General features: G+C 33.1%; 1 long non-coding RNA gene across 1 annotated transcript; it reads left to right on the top strand.

Moving 5' to 3' along the window:
* Positions 1 to 8,221: 8,221 nt before the first annotated feature.
* Positions 8,222 to 8,576, top strand: LOC117917991. Its single transcript, XR_004651818.1, has 3 exons — positions 8,222 to 8,296; positions 8,392 to 8,467; positions 8,551 to 8,576. It is a non-coding gene; the product is annotated as an uncharacterized LOC117917991 (long non-coding RNA).
* The last annotated feature ends 9,832 nt before the right edge of the window (positions 8,577 to 18,408 follow it).

Here is an 18,408-nt window from a genome sequence, read left to right as displayed (position 1 = left end):
CCATCCATATTATTTTTGATGAATCTAACAATTCTCTCTAAGAAAGAAAGAGTTTTGATGATGATTTAGGTTTGGAGACCTCCATGGGAAAATTACCAATTTAAGATAGAAGGCAACAAGAAGAAATTGGAGAGGATCCCAAGAAAGAAGAATCACCATTGGCACTACCCCCTCCTCAACAAGTGCAAGGTGAATCAAGCCAAGACCTGCCTAAAGATTGGAAGTTTGTCATCAACCACCTACAAGATCAAATTATAGGTAATCCATCTAGTGGGGTAAGAACTAGATCATCTCTAAGAAATATTTGCAATAATTTGCTTTTATCTCTCAAATTGAACCTAAAAATATAAATGATGCTCTAGTTGATGAAAATTGGATGATTGCTATGCAAGAAGAGTTAAATCAATTTGAAAGAAATGAAGTATGAATTAGTGCCAAGACCTTCAAATCAAAGTGTTATTGGAACTAGATGGGTCTTTAGAAATAAAATGAATGAAAATGGCATAATTCTTAGAAATAAAGCAAGATTGGTAGCCCAAGGTTTTAATCAAGAAGAAGGGATAGATTATGAAGAAACCTTTGCTCCTGTAGCTAGATTGGAAGCCATTAGGATGCTACTTGCCTTTGCTTATTTTAAAGACTTTGTTTTATATCAAATGGATGTGAAAAGTGCTTTCTTAAATGACTTTATAAATGAAGAAGTATATGTTGAACAACCACCCAGTTTTCAAAGTGTTAACTTTCCTAATCATGTTTTTAAACTTAAAAAGACACTTTATGGTTTGAAAGAAGCACCTAGAGCATGGAATGAAAGATTGAGTAAATTTCTTTTGAAAAAGGGTTTTAAAATGGGAAAAATTAACACAACTCTTTTCTTAAAGACCAAAGAAAATGACATGCTCTTAGTGCAAATATATGTTGATGATATCATTTTTGGAGCTACTAATGTCTCTCTTTGTGAATAATTTTCTAAATGCATGCATAGTGAGTTCGAAATGAGCATGATGGAAGAACTCAACTTCTTCCTTGGACTTCAAATCAAGCAACTAAAGGAAGGAACCTTCATCAATCAAGTAAAGTATATAAGAGATCTTCTCAAAAGGTTCAACATGGAAGAAGCCAAAACAATGAAGAATCCAATGAGCTCATCCATCAAGCTTGATAAGGATGAGAAAGGTAAATCCATTGACTCAACTATGTATAGAGGCATGATAGGTTCCTTGCTATATTTGACTGCTAGTAGACCCGACATCATGTATAGTGTATGCTTGTGTGCTAGATTTCAATCATGTCCTAAAGAATCTCACATAAGTGTCGTAATACGAATTCTTAGATATTTGAAAGGGACAATGGACATAGGCCTATGGTATCCTAAGGGTGATAACTTTGAATTAATTGGATTCTCGGATGTCGACTTTGCCGGTTGTAAAGTTGAAAGACAAAGCACTAGTGGCACTTGTCATTTCCTAGGACACTCACTTGTTTCATGGCATAGTAAGAAGCAAAATACGGTAGCTTTATCAATGGCGGAAGCCGAATACATAGCAACCGGTTTGTGTTGTGCACAAATTCTATGGATGAAACAAACACTTAGTGATTTTAATTTGTCTTTTGAGCATGTTCCTATTAAATGTGATAACACTAGTGCCATAAACATTTCAAAAAATCCCGTGCAACACTCTAAGACTAAGCATATAGAGATTAGACACCATTTTCTTAGAGACCATGCACAAAAGGGTGACATTACACTTGAATTTATAAGCACAAAAGATCAACTTGTCGATATTTTTACAAAACCTCTAAGTGAAGAATAATTTGTTGATATTAGAAGACAATTAGGGGTGATTTCTTTATGATCAAATGATTGCTTGATGAATTCTTGTTGAATATACCTTATGATTGCATGAATTTCATGTCATATGCATCATATAGAAATACACTTGGGAAAATGGTCAAATTTTGACCAAAAATCAAAATTCCCTTGGCATTGGACATAAAAAATTGGGGATTTCAACTGAAAAGAGCAGGAGTAGGATCACAAGACGAGAAAATGCACAAAAATCAAAGCGTTGACCGCATTGACCATTGACCAGGCGGTCGACCGGATAGTGAACCGGTTGACCGGTTCGTCAGGGTGTCATTTTAAAAACCCCTCCCACACCTCATTTTTTCACCTGCTTCATCTATTTCTTTAAGGGTTGTACCGTTTCAGCTACCCAAAAATGATTTTTGATGCCATTGCAGCATTTTGAGGGGTTTAGATTGATTTTTGAAGGCTAAGGTTTTGGATTTAGGACCTAGGGATTTGGATTTGGCACGGGTTCTTCTCTGTCTGTGCGCCTCAGCCAACTTTAGCTTCATTTCCGCGCGCTTAGGGCTTTTGATTGGGTTCGTTTTCTCTTTCTACCAGCCTCGTCTCCTTCTTTTCTGTTATTTTGATGACCCTTAGGAGGGAGACGACAATCTCTAGGGCTCAGGGCAAGCTCCCTGCTGAGCCATCTCAGCCTGATCAGAAAGAGGCTTGCCGAAAGGTAAGGTACGACATGACCCTCTTCAGTTCAGTAGAGGACTATCAAAGATACAAACAGAAGTTCACTCAAAGGAAAGTAATTATAGGGAGAAGTATCAATTTCTTCCAACTTCAGTATTTCGGGTTTGAGGGACTTTTTAGACGGATGGGATGGCTGCCAGTAGTGACGATTTCCTAGCCGATTTTCCCAACTTTGGTGTGTGCATTATATTCATAGTGTCCTATGGACTTGGTGGACCGATCACTTCCACCGTTAGAGGTGTTGAGATCAGGCTGAGCTTGGAGAACATTTGCCGCATTTTCAACATCCCTTCAGTTGGACTCAAGGTGTATGAGTCTAAGGCTTGGCCCATCGTGCTGAGTTTTGAGCCTAGAGAGGTTATTCAGAGGATGTGCAGCCTTGTAGAAGCCCAGAGGATGGGTAAACCATTGGCACATAGCCTGACAGTGATCAGCCGAGTCCTTCATCACATGATCTGCTCCATCCTATTGCCATGAGGCAGACACCGAGATGAGGTCTCTTACCTTGAGGCATTCCTCATAGACTCGATTTTGACGGGGAGACGGATTCACGTGGGGTATCTGATGATGATGCACATGATATCGTGCTGCGAGAGCAATACTCGAGTACTCCCCTACGACCGCTTCCTTACTAGAGTATTTAAGGATGCTGGGGTTGATTTGAGCAGAGAGACAGACTTCAAGGCCCCTACTATTTATGGCACTTATGATGAGTAGTCCTTGGGGCGGATGAAGTTTCAAAAGGCCCTCGATGGCTCCTATATTAGGAGAGCTGAGCGACCACTAGCATAGGCTTGAGGATAGGGACAGATGCATCCCGGAGTAGAGGAGAAGGCTGAGATCTGAAAGATGGAGGGTGGGTTAGACCCTCAGAGAGACTTTGAGCAGAGAGGGCCCGAGCTTGAAATTTCTCCTCCACCCTAGTCATAGGGTATTTAGTTTGAGGCCACATTCTCTGAGCCTATGATGTCCGAGCTAACTTACATAGTGGGACCATCCTCTCAGCCATCATTCACCGAGCTTCCTCACATAGAGATACCATCTCAGGCAACTCACGCTCTTGATTATGCGTCTTGGATGGATTTATCTGCTCAGATCAGTTCACTTGACACTCGTATGGAGGAGCTCGCAGTAGTCAATGATACTCGATTCTATTCTATGGAGGATCACATGGATTAGTATCAGACTGGCTTCATTTCTCAGTTTGAGCATTTGCAGCCAAGAAGGAAAAAATCGGGGAAATATCGCCAATATATCGCGTGTCGGCGGGGGGCGAAACGACAAATGGAGAAGATAAGTCGGCAGGGCGATTTTTCGCCAAAAATCGCCAAAAAATCGGCGATATATCGCTGATATATCGGCGACATAGGATAAATCGGCGATTTTATCAATAAATCGCCTGAGAATCCCGTGTGTTGCCGATTTATCGGCGATATATCGCTGATTTTTTGGCCATTTTTGGTGAAAAATCGCCCCTCTCTCTCTAGCGTGATCTGACGGCCCAGATCACGCCCGTGTTGATCCAATGCCCAGATTTGAATCCCAACGTTAACAAAGAGATCCAACGGCCAAATTGCTTCCAAATTGTGATTCAACGACCAAAATTAATTTTAAACAGTAACTTAAGGTTCCAACGGCTATTTTGGCCCAAATTTCATCTATAAATAGCCAATTTTGCATCAATTTCATCCATTTTTACTTTGATTCTTCATTTGCTCTCTTGTTACTCCAATTTTTTCCAAGATTGGTCAATTATTCAATCATTTTAAGGTATGTTTGTTTGAAATTATAATTAATTTTGTTTGCGATAATTAATTCATGTATTTTTAATTAATTAGTATGTTTACATTCAATTGTAATTATTTTGTATATTTTTATTGAATTAATTTAAGTTATGATATATTTATTTTAGATGATTATTTGTGATTTAAATTCGCATTTAGAATTACATTAAACTAATTAACTTAGCTAAATTATTTAATTAATTTAATTAACATTGTAAATTATGTAATTAATTTAATTAACATGAACTACTATATATGGAATATTAAATATGCTCAATTTTTTATATTATCGCGATTTATTTTCATATTCAATTATGATTAATTTCAATATTTAGTAAATTTGTCATAAAATTACATTTAGATTTTAAAAATTAACTTAGGTAATTTATTTAATTATTTAAATTAACATGAACTACTGTATATGGAATATTAAATATGCTCAATTTTTTATATTATCGCGATTTATTTTCATATTCAATTATGATTAATTTCAATATTTAGTAAATTTGTCATAAAATTACATTTAGATTTTAAAAATTAACTTAGGTAATTTATTTAATTAGTTAAATTAACATGAACTACTATATATAGAATATTAAATATGCTCAATTTTTTATATTATCGCGATTTATTTTCATATTCAATTATGATTAATTTCAATATTTAGTAAATTTGTCATAAAATTACATTTAGATTTTAAAAATTAACTTAGGTAATTTATTTAATTAGTTCAATTAACATGAACTACTGTATATGGAATATTAAATATGCTCAATTTTTTATATTATCGCGATTTATTTTCATATTCAATTATGATTAATTTCAATATTTAGTAAATTTGTCATAAAATTACATTTAGATTTTAAAAATTAACTTAGGTAATTTATTTAATTAGTTCAATTAACATGAACTACTGTATATGGAATATTAAATATGCTCAATTTTTTATATTATCGCGATTTATTTTCATATTCAATTATGATTAATTTCAATATTTAGTCAATTTGTCATAAAATTACATTTAGATTTTAAAAATTAACTTAGCTAATTTATTTAATTAGTTAAATTAACATGAACTACTATATATGGAATATTAAATATGCTCAATTTTTTATATTATCGCGATTTATTTTCATATTCAATTATGATTAATTTCAATATTTAGTCAATTTGTCATAAAATTACATTTAGATTTTAAAAATTAACTTAGCTAAATTATTTAATTAGTTAAATTAACATGAATTACTATATATGGAATATTAAATATGCTCAATTTTTTATATTATCGCGATTTATTTTCATATTCAATTATGATTAATTTCAATATTTAGTAAATTTGTCATAAAATTACATTTAGATTTTAAAAATTAACTTAGGTAATTTATTTAATTAGTTAAATTAACATGAACTACTATATATGGAATATTAAATATGCTCAATTTTTTATATTATCGCGATTTATTTTCATATTCAATTATGATTAATTTCAATATTTAGTAAATTTGTCATAAAATTACATTTAGATTTTAAAAATTAACTTAGGTAATTTATTTAATTAATTAAATTAACATGAACTACTATATATGGAATATTAAATATGCTCAATTTTTTATATTATCGCGATTTATTTTCATATTCAATTATGATTAATTTCAATATTTAGTAAAATTGTCATAAAATTACATTTAGATTTTAAAAATTGACTTAGGTAATTTATTTAATTAGTTAAATTAACATGAACTACTATATATGGAATATTAAATATGCTCAATTTTTTATATTATCGTGATTTATTTTCATATTCAATTATGATTAATTTCAATATTTAGTAAATTTGTCATAAAATTACATTTAGATTTTAAAAATTAACTTAGCTAATTTATTTAATTAGTTAAATTAACATGAACTACTATATATGGAATATTAAATATGCTCAATTTTTTATATTATCGTGATTTATTTTCATATTCAATTATGATTAATTTCAATATTTAGTCAATTTGTCATAAAATTACATTTAGATTTTAAAAATTAACTTAGGTAATTTATTTAATTAGTTTAATTAACATAGATTTAAATTTAAGTGTATTTTTCTTGCAATAGATTCAAGTCTCATTTAATGCATAAGGACCCGCATAACAACACCAAAAAGTGTCCAAGAGTGCCGCCCGAAGTGAAAGAAGAGATACGATTGTTGGTGCATGACAAACAAAAAGCAAAAGCAAAGAAAAATGCTGATATTGAAGAAATTTGTAGTCAATTACGTGGCACAATGGGGACGCATCATACACATTTGGTAAATGAAGATGATGATGATGAAGATGCTGAGGATGAAGATGTGTATATGTATCCGACAGAAATGCACCCAGATGAGCGAGATGCATATCGATCTGCAGTTCGTGCCTCGAAAGCATCTAATTGGGAACGTGAACAACATGAGAATATTGTAGGAAGCAAACACAAATCGGGAGAGTCTTCTACTGGTATACCGTCGATGATGCGAAAATCACAGTGTATGCGACATTCGCATCATTCACCTCCTATTGCCCCTTTGCTTTACAAGTCTTCTGCAGCAAAACAAAAAAATATCAAAGATATATTCAAGGGTGGTGCAATTAAAGAAACGATGGGACGCTTAATCAGCAAATTCTTCATTTATGAGAGTGTCGCACCCGCAAAAGCAAAGTCTCATCACTTCAAGAATATGATTATTGGTGCACAACAAGTAGGTAATTACTAATTTATCAAATGTTATATTGTGTTATACTTTTAGTAAGTATAGCATTTTGTGACATGTTTTACATATGAAGTGCAGGAATGGGAATCGAACCTCCATCTCCATATGAAATAAAGAACAAATACTTGGAAATGGAGTACAAAGAAATGGAAGCTTATGTGAACCAACAAAGGGAAAAATGGAAGACATATGGGTGCACAATAATGTTAGATGGATGGACAGGGCCCACAAAATTAAGTATTATTAATTTCATGGTTTATTCTAAAGGGACCACAGTGTTCCTAAAGTCAGTCGATGCATCGAACCATATCAAAGACCATAAGTATATATATGAGCTTTTGAAGACTATTATCAAAGAAGTCGGTAAGGAAAATGTGGTCCAAATTGTCACAGATAATGGGTCGACATTCATGAAAGCAGGGAAACAATTGATGAAGAAGTATAACTTATATTGGACTCTGTGTGCGGCACACTGCATCGACTTAATCTTTGAAGACATCGGTAAAAGACCCAATGTTATCGAGGTGATAAACAATGCTCGCAAGATAACTAACTTCATTTACACTCATGGTTGGTTACTAGCACAAATGAGAAAGTATTGTGGTGGAGACATTGTTCGACCAGGAGCTACAAGGTTTGCTACCAATTATATTGCTCTTGACAGTCTTCTAAAAAAAGGGTTGATTTGAAAAAATTGTTTATGAGTGATGAATGGGCACAACACAAACTCAGTCGAACAAAACTTGGACGAGAATTGGAGCAATTATTGTTTGACCATACGTATTGGGACAGATTGACAAATATAGTTTCATTATATGAGCCATTATACGTGGTGCTTCGACTTGTGGATTCTGAAGTTGTTCCCACAATGCCATTTGTGTACGAGCTTATGCACGTGATGAAAGAGAACCTTATTCGTCAAGGAGCTGGAGATTGGATGTTCAAAATAATACAAGATCGTTGGCAGAAAACACTAAAACATCCACTTCATGCAGCAGGTACTTAAATACTATATATCTTTATAAGTTTTTACTTTGCATTTAAGTTTTTTTTTTTTTTTAAAAAATACTAACTCTACTAAATTTTATTATAGCATACTTCTTGAATCCAAGATTTCAATATAGGCATGGAGTTGGTAGTGATCCGGAACTACTTCAAGCTGTCCATGATGTTTTTGCAAAATTATATCCAACTACTGAATCGCTTGGTCAATTTGGAAATGAGGTGAATAAAAAATTGTTATTTTTGTCAATAAAACAATAATTTCATTCATCAATTTATTTGAACGTTTACTAACAAATTAAATGTTGAATACATAGCTTGTACTTTTTCGAGATGCAAAAAGAGGATTCGGTGATCGAGCGGCAATTGCATCAAGGTCAACCATGGTGCCCGGTGAGTCTTTATAGGAAAAAATTGATTATTATTATTGTAAATTCACCACATAAGTATTTATATGATTTTCAAATTCGTTGTAGCTGAATGGTGGTTTATGTATGGGAATCAAACACCTACATGAGAAAGTTAGCCATCAAAGTTCTCTCACAAACTGCGTCATCTTCTGCATGTGAGAGAAATTGGAGCATGTTTGCTCTCATCCACACAAAGCAACGAAATCGTTTGGCTTACCCTCGATTGGAGCAATTAGTGTTTTGTTACTATAATATGAGGCTAAAGTTACGTGATATGGAGGCAGAAAATGATCGAGTTGCTGAAGAAGTTTACCTTGATCTTCTTGACATTTCAGCCGAGGTGGGTGAAGAAGAAGATAATTAGTTGTTCCAGTGGGTTAGGCCTATACACTTGGATGACGAAGTTGGAAATCCTGATCCACTAATTGCCGCTCATGCTCGAGAATTTGGAGTTAATGTTGAACGTGTGTTGTCCGAAGAAGTTCACTCTAAAAGTTTTGGCAAAGATACTGATGATTCACTTCATGCGACATTGCATTCCCACCAAGAGATTGACTCCACAAGTGTTGGCCACAGTAGTAGACCTAGTGCTGCAGGTACTTTTGCTTCTGGTTACGATGGTTCAAGAGGTGGAACTGATGATGGAGGTGATAATGGGGGAGGAGATATTGATGAACGTCGACATAGTCAATATCCAATAAGCCAATTTACTTGTGAAAATGATTTCACACACTGCACACAGGATGAAGACCATGGCTCTAGAAGAGCTGGTCCAGGCATAGGAGCTATTGGGAGGCCTTATAGAGGAAGAGAACGAATGATGGAACCATATAACGAGGAGTTACTTTCAGGGAGTTTTGAATCTATGAGTATAGGGACTCAATTTAGTGACTCCTCGAATGAGGCTAACGTCTACCCTCCTCATGTGATGAGTTATGGTCAACCTTCAAGTTCAACAGATGAAGAGTATGGTATGTCGCATTATTCCCCTTCTAGAAAAATTCCATATCAGATGGAAGAAGGATTTGGCGTTAACACATGGGTGAACTTTGAGTATCCTATCCATGTAGAGGCAATAGGTAGGACTCAAGAGATATATGCATGGCATGTTAGAATTTATAACCAATATTATCGAGGCTCATTGACTTGGTACCAATATTGTCTCCAACAGCAAGTCGGGGTTCCTTCATCTATCAATCCCATTGAACCACATCGATCCTCATTTTGGTACTAAAGGGACATTGCAATGTAATGTGTACAAATTATTGTTATTTAATGAAATGAAGTATTTGATGTGACTCTATAATGAGAACAATTACGAAATTAACATTTTTTATAGATCGATATGATATAATTACATCTAATATCGCAAATTATATCATATATATATATCAAAATTTTCAATAAAACAACTTTAAAATGTCTATTATACTTCTAATTATATTATTATGAGGTTTTTCTTGCATTTCCATGAGTTTTTAACAATTTTAAGCCTACCAATAATATCCGTCGATATATCTCCGATATATCCAAAAATATCTCCGATATATCCGATATATCCGTAAAATCGAATTACCGATATATCCGTGATTACCGATATTTTCATCCTTGTTTGCAGCAGAGATTTGAGCGTATAGAGGAGCGTATGGATCAGCAGCAGGCTACATTTGAGCATTTCCAGTAGAGGATTGAACGCATTAAGAGTAGCCAGGAGAGTCAATATGAGGAGATGATGGCTTACCTCCGCTCTGTGTTTCCACCTCCTCAGCCTTGATTTCATCGAGACCCCCTTCGTTTCTTTTTTATGTTGCCAAAGGGGGAGAGATATTTAGGATCTAGGAGACCTATACATGCATATCATTATCATATCATCTGTTTGGATTAGCTTTGTTTTGTGTACATTTGACTTTACTATATATGATATGCTATTTTTCATGATTTACATTGTTTCCCATTGAAAATTCTCATGTCCTGATTATCTCGGTTTTAAATTTATAAATTTCGGATTGATTGATCCATGATTGGTTTGAGGGGGAGATTTCTTTTTCTCCTAGATAACCGAGGTTTGTCATCATCAAAAGTGGGGAGATTGTTAGCCTAAGGGTTCTCTTAATCGGGTTTTGATGATAACAAACCATGGTTAAGTGACTAATTGATTTGAATGGTAAAGAATCTCAGGTATAAATTTGGAAATTCATCAAAGGACTAAATGGATACAAGATCGAGACTTTTGGAAGACTTTTGATCATAGGAAACAAATGTAAGATGAATGCATGGGTGCACTTAGGATTTTCATATCGTTTCATGCATCTATGAAAACTCAGTTTATCCTTTAAATTTTTTATTTCATTAAAACCCAAGTTTTATCAATTGTACCTTAGGTAAAACATTTTAAAATTGGCATATTAATTCACCTACAGACCTTGCCTAAGTGTTAGAAAAGAAAGGAATTGAAAAAGATAGGTTTTCGGGGTCAAAAGGCTGAACCGGTAGAGACTCTGGCCAATCAACTCAACCGGTTGGTGAGCCGATTGATCAGTTGCCCTTCTTCGGTCAAGGTTCGATCGAGGAGTGTCAAAACACTCTCTCTCATCTAGTAGCTTCCTCTTCCGGTTGAGGTTCACTCCTTTCTAGTCGAGGTCCGGTTGGCCTCCCATCGAGGCAACGGTAACCTGCTAAAGCATTAAATGCTCTAACGGCTACTGAACCGGTCAACCCCTAGCTCGACCAGTCAAGGCTCCCTTTTGCTGTTTTTGGCTCCTGAGCTTAGAAACCAATAAATAGAGAGCTCTACTTCATTTATGACATAGAGAACACTTGCAATCAATTGTCTACCTAACTGTTCTTGGCCTAAAAGCTCTCATTTCTTTCTTAGTGCATTAAATCATCACTTGCATATCCTTTAGTGCACCCTTGTGAGTCATCCTAGCTTTGTTTTGTATTTAAGCTATCTTTGAGCTAGGTTGAGGGATTCATTCTTGTAAAAATTGAGTGTTAAAGCCTTCAAGAGGTTTGGATCTTGAAAAGATTGTGCAAGAGCCCATTGGAGTCGGAATCCAAGTGTAAGAAGATTGGAAGCTTGGTTGAAGCTTCAAGTTAGTGGAACCCTCACTCGGTTAGGAGATTGAGGAGAATGGACGTAGGCAAGGAAGTGTCGAACCACTATAAAACACAAGTTTGAATTCTCTAACTCTATCTCTTTATTTATTTTTATTATATTGTGCTTGAACTTGTTGTGTTGAAAAAGAATTTAAAAAACCCAATTCACCACCCCCCCTTCCCATTTTTTGGGTGTTTTTCTTAATTAAGCATAACCTTTATTTTCTCATACTCCAATTAATTAATTAACCTTATTATAGTCTAATTAATTAATCAGCTTAACCTAGAAAGACCATTCATGAATAAAGAACCCAAATATACCTAAAATAATGTGTGATTGAGAAATATGAGCTTGAGTGAGGGTAATTGGAACCTATAAGAAAGTATTGGTTCATTCAAAATCTAATTTTAAATTTGACTCAACATTCCACTAAAGAAAGTCAACTGCACTCCGGTATCTTATATCATTACATTAAAATAAGAATTGATTAAATCTAATTTAATCAATTCTTTCGGTTCATGGCATACTATCCACTATTTGTAGATTCCCTATGAAGTGATGTTTGTAATCTAATGAGATAGATGCTATCACCCTTTTAAGAAAAGAAATCCAAACTTGATGATAAGGCAGTCCCACATGTCTTTGTTGGTTATGGTGGGAAGAAGAGTTTAAATTGAGGTTGTGTGTTCTAATAATAAAGAAATTTATGAGAAGTAGAGATGTGATCTTCCAAGAGGATCAAACTTTGGAAGATTTTGATAAAATTAAGTGGTTCAAAGGTACAAAAGTGATGACCTTATTGAGTTGGTACCAATACCTTCCTTATTAACCAAGAAAATAAGGAAGAAGAGGTTGATGAGTCAACTAGAGATATTAGTGAAAATGAAATACCTACATGGGAGCTAGTTGAGGAGGGGGAGCAATCACCTTATCAAGAGGATTTGGTACCCCAAGTTAAGAGTTCTATCATAGAGCACTATTCATCTACCATATATTGGTCCATACAATATGTATTGGTTACAGATGAGAGGAAGTCGATGAGTATTGAAGAAGCCAAATCTCATGAAGATAATAGCTACATAAGATGAGATGGATTCCTTGTAGAATAATAAAACCTATGGGTTGATAAAACTTCTTATAGGAAGAAAAGCATTGCAAAACAATTGAGTGTTGAAGTTGAAAAGGCATAATAATGGAAAGCTAGTGAAATATAAAGCTCAATTAGTTGTCAAGGACTTTGGGTGGAAGAAAAGATGTCTTCCATCAAAGTTGTTTTAGGGTTAGTAGCTAGCTTGGACCTTGAGTTTGAGTAAATGGATGTAAAGACAACTTCTCTTCATGACAATTTAGAGGAAGAGATCTACATGGAATAACTAGAAGGATTTTCATTGAAAAAGAAAGAGCTAGCACTTGGTTTCAAAATTGAAAAAAAAAAAAAAAGCCTTTATGGGATGAAACAAACACCAAGATAGTGGTATCAGAAGTTTGATTGATTCATGATGAGTCATGGTTTAGGAGGGCATTAGCATATCCATGTGTTTATTTCAGGCAGTATTCTTATGATTATTTTATGATGTTGTTACATGTGGGTGATGTTCTCATCATTAGACAAGATGCTGAATTCATCTGCAAGTTGAAGAGAGATTCATCCAATGCCTTTAATACAAAGGACTTAGGGCCGGATAAGTAGATTTTCGGTATGGAAATAAAGCTTGACATAGAGTTTAAAAAGTTGTAATTGTCTAAAAAATGTTACACTGAGAAGTTGCTTGAGAGGTTTAACATAAAAGGAGCTAAATCAGTTAACTAATCCTCTCAGTGGTCACTTTAAGCTTAGCAAGAAGTCTTATCTTAATTCAAATGACGAGAGGAAGAAAATGGAGAGTATTTCCTATTTTTAAGTTATAAGGAGCTTGATGTATGCAATGGAATGCACAAGGCCAAATATTGCTAATACAGTTGAGGTTGTGGGTAGGTGTTTATCCAACCCAAGGAAGGAGCATTGGAAGGTAGTGAAATGGATCTTCAAGTACTTGAGAGGTAATTTCTTGAAAGGGTTTATAGATGCATATGATTGATGACATTGATAGCAGAAGGTCTATAGCTAGTTATTTGATGATTTTTACAAGGAAAGTTGTGTCATGGCAGTCTAAGTTGCAGAAGTGTGTTATCCTATCCACAATAAAGGCTGAGTATATAAATTGTTGTTAAGACAATGAAGGAGTTGTGTGGTTGCAAGGCTTTCTCCAAGAGCTGGGTTTTAAGTAGGATGAGTATGGTGTATTGTGATAGTCAAAGTGCTATCGATCTCAGCAGAAGCACCATGTGTCAGTCTCATACTAAGCACATTGATGTGAGATACATTGGTTGAAAGAAGTGGTTGAAGATTAAGTCATTCAGCTGAACAAAATTCATATTGAAAAGAATGCCTTTGTTCTCAAGTAGAAACTAGAGTTGCGTGTTAGCATGGGGAGAATGAACTCCATGAGATGAAGTTGTAGATTCGCTTCCCTAATGTGCTAGAGAGGAGTATTGTTGGGTTGACCAACATGGGTTCCAAACTCTAAAGAAACATTATTTAAGCCTACAACTTGGGGTGTCCTTCATGTTGGAATTTTTATGTGTGGACTTACATAATCAATTTGATAATATCATAATCAGTGTTAATTTATTTTTTGCATTGTGGTCCATAATGGGACTGGACACATATTGTTGCTTGATTTTTTTATGGGCTCACCTTAATTCACTTAACTGGCCCATTAAGTCAAGTCGTCCAAATAAAGTGTGTAATGTGTAATATATATATGAATTTATATATATATATATATATATATATATATATATATATATATATATATATATATATATATATATATAGAGAGAGAGAGAGAGAGATGTGTGTGCATTTTGGAGATCATCCTCTTTCTTCTCTTGGAGAGCACTCCCGGAAAACACACACACACTTGCACTTTGGACTGAATTTTGGGAGGCAAGGGAAGAGCTCATTGATCCCTGATTCTCGGACCATCACGCATCCGAAAAGCAGCTTATTGGATATCAGAGGAAGAAGAAATGGCTTCACATGGCATAAACCAAGGTAACCGGTTGAATTTTTGCTATTAAATGCATGCTTAAATGTTAACATGTGAAGGGGTAGAAAGCAGTTTGTGAAAAACATAAAAAAAAGAAAAGAAAAGTAAGGTAGAAAAGGAGGAGAAAAAGAAAGAGAAAGGAAGGGAGAAATCCAAGGGGGTTATTTTCTATCCATTTTAATTGGCTAAAAGGAGTTGATCAAAGCTTGAAGGTGGACTTTGTGGGTGGTCCCTTCAAGATCAACTATGGTAAAATCCCTTGTCGGTAAAATTTCTCCACTCTATTCTCTTTCTTTGCATTTATGAGGTAAGGGTTTTTCCATTTCAAGGAGTTATGCCTTTCCACTAGTCTCTTATGTTATTTAAACCAGTGAAAACTTTTGTATTCCCAGTTAGCTCTAGGAATGGAAGAAAGCTTCATAATGGCTTTTTACCTCCTATAGAAGGGTTTTTCCACTCTAAAAATTTTAGTGTTCCTTGTGTTGATTGATTTTACCTACTCATATACCCATATTGTTATATTAGGATATTACCTCTTGTTGATATTATTGGCTTCTTGGTTTCTTTCTTGGTTCTCTTGGTTTAGGCCATTCTTACTTTGGGTTGCTGTCATCCCTACATAATGTTGATCGTGGTTGGTTTAATGGATCCCTCCTCAATGGTCAAGTTAACACTTTGATTGTTAAAAAAAGAAAAAGAAAAGAAGAGGAAGAAAAAAAAAAGAGACGATATTATTACTCACTTGCTTTCAATGGTTCCCCATTTTGCATAAGGACAAACAAAAGGTAATAGTAAAAATACCTGCTCGAACAGAAACGGAGGGGCCCTGTGATTTTGCCTTAACCATCCACTAAGATGTGAGTTAAATAAGAGAAAATATGGATAAGATCCCGCCCTTGATGATGCACGGAGGAACCATCCACAGTTTATGAAACGTTGAGACGAGTGGTGAAGAGTAGTTGGTCCCCCACATGCCATGCAAACAACTAGGCAACATGCCCCACCCTTTATAGTCATTAATTCCCCTCAGTTACACCCTCAATGCCCCTAGTCTACATTTATATTTGGCTCTATTCTCTGTCACTTTTCCAATAGTGGGTGCTCACAAACTCCCCTTCCAATGTTTGATTCTTATTTTCATTCCAAATTGATCCATTTAAATTTCAGTTTTCAAGTTAAAATAAACATGCTTTTCTGAAAGAAGATTTTGCACATAGGCAAAGGCAACAATATTTATTATTAATTATAATAGCTCCATTCGAGTTGAATTCGCCCCCTTTTTTAGACTAGATTCAACCACACATCCTCCCACTGTTACTTCTATCATATCGTCAATTCTTATTTTAATGAATTTTTACATTGTAGATTAGTTTCATTTTTATTTTTTGAATAAATAAATAAATTAATAAAATAAATCATTATTCCCCACCTCTATGCTTTGTGTTGAGAACTTTTTGTGCTATACTTTGCCACAGATTTGTGTTGGGTATACGACAATATAGCCCCTTGAAATATGATATGGCTTAAGATCAGGATCTTGTCCAAAGATGGGTGTTGACTTATGCCTCTTGATGGATATATATTTTAGGATGAGTGTAATATTAAACCATATAAACAAATTTAGTTTTATATTGATGGTTATTAATTGATTAGCATATTAATAGTGGGTTCTGAAGGCTATATTGTGTGATATCCAAAAAAAGTTTATGATGTTATATATATTTATGAGTTCCTTTCAACTAAGTAGATGAGTTTTAAAATCATGAAGGTCCTTTAGACTCAACATGATTAACGTGGATGTTTATTTGACCCCATAAGTGGCACTTGTCTTATTGACTGTACAATCTCATGAGACACATGTGAGTAATTGTGATATCCCTTATTGGATGAGGGAAAAAGTTTCTAGTCATGAGGACCCCTTAGATCTAGAGAGTAGACAATATCTAAATGGTTAAAGAAAAAAGATAAAATTTGAAAGGAACTTAAAAAATGAAAATGTAATGAAAGTTTAGATAATTTTTTAAATCATATTATTAAAAATAGAAAGTAATAATAATTTTGATATAAAAAGTAGAAGTATAAAAATTTCAAGCTTACTTTATGTCCTTACGGATTATTTTAAAATTTTTTAAAATTTGAGATAATATTTTTTTTTTTAATAGAAGTCTTTGAAAGTTTTTTCATTTTTTATAAAAGTTTTTGCTATTTTATAGTTTTAAAAATAGTAAAGAGGAAAGGTATGCTAACTAACATTAAATTATATAATTTTTATCATACAATATATGGTTTGAGAAATTTTTTAAAAATTATTTAATTGAAATTTTTTATTTTTATCCTGTTTCCATTTATTTATTTTTGTTTGTCATTGTCTTTTTAACACTGTGGATGCTGCGTGGTGAATAATTTACTATTATTATTATTATTATTATTATTATTATTATTATTGTTATTATTATTATTACAAAAATTGAAATAAAGTTAGATGCATTTTTGTTTGTATAAAAACAAGAATGAAAATATCATTAATCACATATATATCAATCTTTGGATGTTAAGAATATATTGAAGGATATCAGTGAATATTTTAATAAAAAAAATTAATGAGATGAAAAATGATCAAAACTCATGAAAATATTGAAAAAAAAATCAAAGAAATGATATAAGAAATAATAATAAACATTTGGAGTTCGTTTGTTGAAAAAAATTAATAAATTACCATAAGGAAAATGATAATATTTAAATAAATATTTTTTATTTAAAAATATTGATAATTTTATTTATGAATTTATATTTGTTTTATATTTAATCAATATACAAAATAGATAACAAAATAATTAAAATTAATTATATCTATTAAAACAAAATAAGTTTTGGTTCAATGGTATAGACTATTTAATACAAATCCAAGAACTTGGTTTCAATCCTTTCTTTGTATGTTTTAAATGTAACTAATATCAGAATCTCATATCGTAAGTTTAAAAGAAAACAAAGCTCTATAACCTTGAATCATCATAGTTAACAAGTGTGGCTTGAGTTTAATCTAACTTGTGACCCGTTGGATAAAACTAAAAAATTTAACGTGTATAGGTTGATTGGGCTTGTTTTTACTCTATCCATTGCACAAATTTAGCCAATATTTCTTGAAAAATCGTTAATATTTCTCTGATTTTTTCAAAAAATCATTAATATTTCTCCAATGTTCTATAATGGTATGCCACTCAAATGAAACATTGTCGATTTTATTGGCCATACCAATATATTTTGATGTATCAACATTTTTTATTAATTTTCTTCGATTTTTCCAATGATAGAGCTTTTTATGGAGATTTTCACTTCGGACATAACCAATATTTGATATTTTGACAAAATATTGACAATATTTCCCAACATTTCAAACTGTTGGATTTTTCTCAAAGAAAATATTATTACAATATTGTTTACATTACCTCTTCACATAATACATACTATTACATTGTCTTGTAACAACATTTAATTTTAAGTAAATAGATTCTTGAAATTTATTAAAAATAGATTGCATTGCCTGCTATTCAATTCAAAAACAAAATCTACAAATAAAAATATTAAAAATAAAATATAATGAAAATTTTAAAAAGTTGTACACTATATTTATTATTTAAAAAGAAAGATTATTCATTTTTATTTATTTATTTTAACTTTTCTTCCCTTTTTATTTGTTTTCACTTTTTGGATATCTATAACTTTTGGTGCAAT

Source organism: Vitis riparia, chromosome 7 (genome assembly GCF_004353265.1).
Source record: "Vitis riparia cultivar Riparia Gloire de Montpellier isolate 1030 chromosome 7, EGFV_Vit.rip_1.0, whole genome shotgun sequence".
Classification (NCBI taxonomy): domain Eukaryota; kingdom Viridiplantae; phylum Streptophyta; class Magnoliopsida; order Vitales; family Vitaceae; genus Vitis; species Vitis riparia.
This window is presented reverse-complemented; position numbering and strand designations above follow the sequence as displayed.